The sequence below is a fragment of the Branchiostoma belcheri genome, unplaced genomic scaffold, assembly GCF_001625305.1.
Source record: "Branchiostoma belcheri isolate BF01 breed outbred unplaced genomic scaffold, Haploidv18h27 scaffold177, whole genome shotgun sequence".
Lineage (NCBI taxonomy): Eukaryota > Metazoa > Chordata > Leptocardii > Amphioxiformes > Branchiostomatidae > Branchiostoma > Branchiostoma belcheri.
Window position 1 is genome coordinate 324,200 of NW_017803235.1, and position 6,746 is coordinate 330,945.

Consider the following 6,746-nt stretch of genomic DNA (forward strand, 5'->3'; position numbering starts at 1 on the left):
TATACATATAGATATATACATATAGATATATACATATAGATATAGATATTTATGTATGTATGTGTGTGCGTGTGTAACATATTATGAATACATTTACTCCTGAGCAATGAATGAGTCACTCATGAGTCACTCATGAGTGGCTCATTTACTTTGTGTATACGCACATGTATACATGTGTTCCCATCACGCATACGTGTATGTATGAGTCTATATATACATATATCGATATAAACGTGTTGCTCAGGAGTAAAATGTTACTCCGTAGTAAGTATTTCTCCGTAAAATATTACTCCGGAGTAAATATTAAGGATGTCGTCTACATTTGTATAAGCACACAAAGAGGACTTTCAACAAAATGTTCTGCCAAAGTGCTATGCACGATACGTAACAGGTTTCGCGCAGGCGCAGTGCATTCTGCTGACATGCTGTACAGGGTGTGGCCATGACTAGCACTAGACAGGTTTGTGTACAAATCCTGCTCACAAACTGACATGTAGAAACCTTAGAGTCTGATCTATCGAGTCTAGTTAGCAAAGGTACGTGGAGATAGAAATCGATATATTTCTAATAAAAAGATCTTCTATTTGTGTTCTTTTCGTGATTTATACAAGTGTTTTTTTCTTCTGTTTACTTTCTTCAGTAAAGGTATAATCACCTTTATACAAAGAGAAAGAGGAGCTTTCTTAGAAGTTTTTACACTCTTTTGACTCTTTTCCCTTGGTGATAAGTACTTTGAGAAGTTACAATCTTGCCTCGGTACAAGAAAACCCACATAGCCATGGGTTCCTTGTACTCCAGGCGGATCTTTTATCTCTACTCATATAGATTTTTTTTTTATAAAAAACTTTTAGCCATCTTTGTTTGAGTCATCATAAGTTCTTGAATGCAGCTGTACACTTCACTTTACAATCATGCACTTCTCGTCTGTATTAATATTTTTCCTTCTTCTTCTCCCCTGGATGAAGTCGCAACAACGGACTCTTGCGACCGTGAAAGAACGAATTATGACGCCTGCCTGGTTGTGTTTTGTTAACGTTGGAATGAAAACTCGCACGAACCATAGCGGTACCTTTTCATTCTAAAATCATTGAGTCAACACAACACAAAGGGAACACCTCTGGATGTTTCTGCACATATTTCTGCTTTTCAGAAACGTAAATGTAGTGACAAAAGGAGTGGAATGGGAGACTAAATCTAGTAAAGGAAAGGGACACACTAACCACAAATGTGGCTATGCTAGTCTCTCTAACCTGTTTACCTTTTTGCCTTTTTCGGCTAATTTTCGACCCGCCCCCTAAAAAAACACTTTGTAGATTTAGTGACAAAAGCAGTAGCACGAGATACTAAAAAGAAAGGGGCACACTCACCACAAATATGTCTATATATGGTACTCGTGGTGTGTGTGGTTCAAAGCTTACAGTCCGGTCTTACGCAGCTTGTACTTACATGTACACAACTGGTGTGTTACGCCTAAAGGTGGTTTACCGGTTATGCGAAACAAACACTAACTGCAAATGTGTCTATATACGATACTCACTAACCATGTTACCTTTTCCCTTCCAGGTAATTTCAGGCCCGCCCCCCTCCCCTGGAGTTCTCGGGTGAAGGGAAGGGTGAGGGTTCAGCTATGATCAGGTGACGTCGCCGTGTTCAAAGCTGACGCATGTCTTGTCCGCTCAGAATCATCGGAGTAACCCGCAAGTGTAACCCGGCATAATATGGTCACACTGAATACAAGCCATTGTCAGTCTGGTGGTGATACGATTAAAGGAGTGCCGATTTTGGAAGGAGTTTTTTCTTCTTTTATTTATTAAAGCATAAATAAAGAAATATAAGGCAGTGATGGCAAACTCAAGTTATTTCCTTAACAAAACTTATAGAAGCGCCGCCAACGAACATAAAAATAATTAACAAAGCAAAGAGTTCGCCAAGCGTATGGCACTGTACACGCAGTTAGTCTTCTGGCATGATTCAAGTTACAATTGCTAAATGAAGAATTATAATTATAGAATATTTCGTATAATTATAATTATTAGAATTAGAATTATAACTAGAAAGGCCAACATTTGCTTCGGAGCAAATGTAATATTTCACTCCATCTCCCTCCCCATACAAAAATAGAAGATTCTGAATAAATCATACTGCAATTATACAAGGACAAGCTTTTTGAATCTCGACAGATATTTACAAAAATGGCAGTTGGCCATTATCTCCCTTTTTTTACAAAGATACAACGACAAGCACTTTAAATCTCGACAGCTTTACTTTACACTTATCTCAATTTCAAAGTTATATATTGCAGGTATCTAAATACTACTAATGACGAAATTGCAACTACTACTAACGGTAGCAAAATTTTCACGGTCTGAGAAACATGGACATGTTCACGGAACTATATATTTACGGTGGTGACAGTTGCAGGAAAAAGAAGTCCAGGAATTATTTCCTAACTGTAAAGATAAGTTCACGGTACAGAGGTGACAGTGAAAACCGTGAACATTGACCTCCCGCTTGCGTTACGTTGCGGTACAGTGAAAAAAATCGGGAATTACAGTAATCAATTTACAGAGTATGTTTGCTTAGTCTCCAGATGTTTTGTATGATTGTCGTAAACTTAGTTTTAAATTAACGAAAACCGATGCGCGCACAGATGCCATCCATACAATCAAATCAACATGGCCTTATTAACAATCACATAAACTATGAAGCCATACATTGAATAAGCTATACATATAATATGATTATCATAACCTTTATTTTTAAAATCATGCCAGTGAGCTAATTGCATGTACAGAGTGAAAGAAAGTAAAGTAAAGTAAAGCAGTAGAATTTCTGTACTAAGCTATGATAGTACTCCATATGATTCGTCCTCATCGTCATCAGTCAATGTGGTCTATCTCTTGCTACTAGTGACTGGTATACCTCTGTAGATTCTTCACACTGGCAGAGTACCGTACTCCTTCTCTCTTGTCAGCTCCATACTTTTGTGACAACATCAAAGTGATTTTGGTTTGTATGTTGGAAAAATACAAAAGACTAACATTCTAAGTTATTGACATTCTTGAGTAAGAACAATCAGTTTTTGAATGTTAAAAGCAAAACAACGAAAATCAAAAAAAATGTTGAAATTGTTAAAATGCAGGATTGTTAAAATTGTTAAAACTGATAAAATTGTTAAAACTGATAAAATTGTTAAAAATGATAAAATTGTTAAAAATGTTAATATCCGATGCACTGGGGTTCGAACTCACAATTTCTGGGATTGCCGCCTGGCGCGTTACCAACCGAGCTAACTCGGTGCGATACACATCACTCACTGCATTGTATTTCATATAAAGTAAACAGCATGGCGGTATCGATCGCCTCAAGCCACCAAGACTTTCAACTATTAACTACGGGGTTTCCCTCTTTATCAGGTTTGCTTTTGAACCACCTTGATGTTACTTAACTATCAACCCGGCTAGCAGAAGCCGCCGGCTCCTTTGATATTACAGCCGCTCCCTGTCCAATCTTCGAAAACTATCGGGCATGCAAGCCCTCGACGCTCGCCAGGAAACCGTCTCGCGATGTTCTCAGCAACAACAAACGAACGCCTGTGCACTCTACAATTTTGGTGATTCTTCGGAGATCGATAACAGAACCTAGATAATACTAGTTGGTAAAGATTGCGGAAAATTGTTGATACCGTGACGCGCGAGTAACTTTTTTGTTTACACGCCGGGCGCAGGTCATTGACCTCCAACTTGCGTTGTTCCAACAGAGAAGAGCAAAATGTCTGGCTCCCGCAGAACGTACCGCACTCTCCCGCTGGACGTACCGCACTCTCCCGCAGAACGTATCGCACTCTCCCGGAGGACGTCCCGCACTCTCCCGAGGGAAGTCCCGCACAGCGTCCTGCACTCTCCCTCAGAACGTCCCTCGAAAATTGATGCGTATTTCGTGGCCTGTGCTGTACCTACCAAAACACTTGAGTTCATACTGTCAAAATGGAATGGCTTTGAACAGGTGTTAATTGAGTTAATCCAATCAAATCCAACAGCCAATCAGCAAGAAGAATAGATTGGTCTGCGTCAGGTTCATGCTTGCATGCCCATATATGGGCATGCCGCCGAATTTCTTTCTTATTACGTCACGCGCGTACGCCCCCACAGTACTTTCCTATGGGGACCGACTAAAAAGACAAATAAAACGATTAGTAAAAGCTTGTATCAAAAAATTTAAAAAACGCCTAGGGGTATTTACCCACTCTACCTCTATACGAAATTTCAGGTAATTTCGCCCAAAAATGAAGGAGTTGAATCAATTTAAAGAAGTGGCAGGAGGAGGAGAAGAAGAAGAAGAAGAATCATCAGTAAAAACAGTATTTCACTCCATACTGAAGTATGGAGTGAAATAATTATGGGTTCACCACACCACGAAGTGGTGGTGAACCCATATTGCTTTTTCTGATGTTTCTTCTCCTCCTTCTCCTCCTCCTCCTGCCACTTCTTTAAATTGATTCAACTCCTTCATTTTTGGGCGAAATTACCTGTAATTTCGTCTAGAGGTAGAGTGGGTAAATACCCTTAGGCGTTTTTTTTAATTTTTTTGATACAAGCTTTTACAATCGTTTTATTTGCTTTTTAGTGGTCCCCATAGGAAAGTACTGTGGGGGCGTACGCGCGTGACGTAATAAGAAAGGAATTCGGGGGAAGGCCCAAATATGGGCATACAAGCAGGTGTGGTCATGTTTGCAGATGTGGCTGTTGATTGGCTGTTGGCTAATTAATTTATTTACTACCATTTTCACGTACCAGCGCAGCTGGTCCACGCGGTCTCGGCCGTGGGCCATGATACTCTGATACTGGATACCGATTCGTGTGATTCCTCACGCCTGAATAGAACGCTTGAAATTCGAACATTAAGTTCGCGCAGGCGCACTACAGAACGCCCAGTGCCGTTCTGAGCCCCGGGGCGCCCCGACAGTAGCAGGTAAAGCACATTTACGCCGTTATTGCAATATCAGGCCAGCTCCATTGCATCATCCAAGCTTGCCTGGTGCATGGTCCTGGTTGAAAAGGACCGAAATAATATGGTGTTACTTGACAATAAAGCATATAAATTCGTTAATCCAGGTCATGATGAAAACCCTCTTTTAAGAATCTACATACAAAAATACCATACCCTCCTAACGTAGCGTATTTAAGGACGTATGCGCGTATATAAGGATAAAACCCTGTGTAACAGTTTCCGAGCACCTGTGTCCGTAAAATATCTTTTGCAACGCTCGTAATTTTGTTGCAACGCTGTCCAAATACGCAACGGTAAGCGTGATACCATGTTTTCAGAATCGAACATCACCTTTCGCACATGCAGCGTGGCACACGACAATTTGTTTTCCACCAAACGCAGCCATGGAAGTACCTGAAACGTGCAATAACTAGAGGACGAACTGATAAACTGTGAATTGTGTGGGTCATCAGGTAGTTTTACGCTCAGCTGATGTAGGGAGGTCATGTGGTCAAGGGTTAAAGGTGCAGTTACCAGGCGACGCGGCCGAATGAATTCAGTTCTTTGCCTTAGTTATTAATCAATAAAACATTTCCTCAGAACTTTCATGTCAGATTACATTCATTATCTATTTGTCTACATGGATAATTGTAAAATACATGGTTGCATGTGAGTACTGGGCCACGGAGAAGGGAAAACCCCAGCGGTTATTTGATTGACCCCGTAACTCTCCCAACTGCCCTTTCGCGGGGCGGCAAATTCAGAAACCCGGAAGTCCGGTCCCGAGCTGAGACATGGAGCGACTCTGCTCTATGCGGGGAAGGACACGGTTATCAGGGGGGTGTCGACATGATAAAGTGATAGAAATCGACGTGCCGACATGCAAGAGGCTTGGTCTGCCCTGCGGCAGCCGGTTATGCCGACTGCATTACGATGAGGCGAAGCGCAGCCCCCAGTAGCACTGCCCTATACCACCCACGGGCAGCCATTCCGGTACACACCCTCTTTAATAATATCCCATGTCCTGCACGACTGCTGCGAGTTTTCCGGGACATGGCTGATGTAACTAACGGTACATCAATTTGTACGGCGTGCAGCAACACTGTAGATGCCACAAGAACCTTCTGCGACCACCCAGAGTATGCCCCTCCCCAAAGGAGAAGAAGGGTAAGCTATGTATAAAACATAATGTAAACAGCTCATTCATTCAAACAGATAGGAAACACTTGTGTGTCTATGTGCTTTTTTTATTTATTGTCTTCATATCCATCTCAATCAATGACAATGATTATTTATACCAGAACAACTTTATACCTTGGTTCTTCTCATCTTTGACACCTTGTTTATGTTAAATTAAACAACAACTGAATATCACCTTCAATATTATTATAATCCTTGCAAAAACTTTCAAGTGAGCTCCATGAATTCAAGTAGGAACTCTTAAACTTAACACATCAGTCCATAGAAAATTTGATCCATTCCATGATGTTGAACCTTAATAAAGGTGGTATGCTTTGTTACATCCAATATGAATAAACTACCCATAAACATAACATGTATTGCTCAGAATGTAGACCGAAACAGTATGATGGCTGATCATAGCAATCTGGTCCAGGAAACTTCTTCCACACCTTTCCTTTGAGTAGATGCAAAAGGCACTTGTAGATCTGGTTTTGTGGGCTTCAGGATTCCTGATAGCAACAGAAAATATCATTATGGTCATTATTATTTCCAGGTCAAAGAAATGTCTCCAAGAT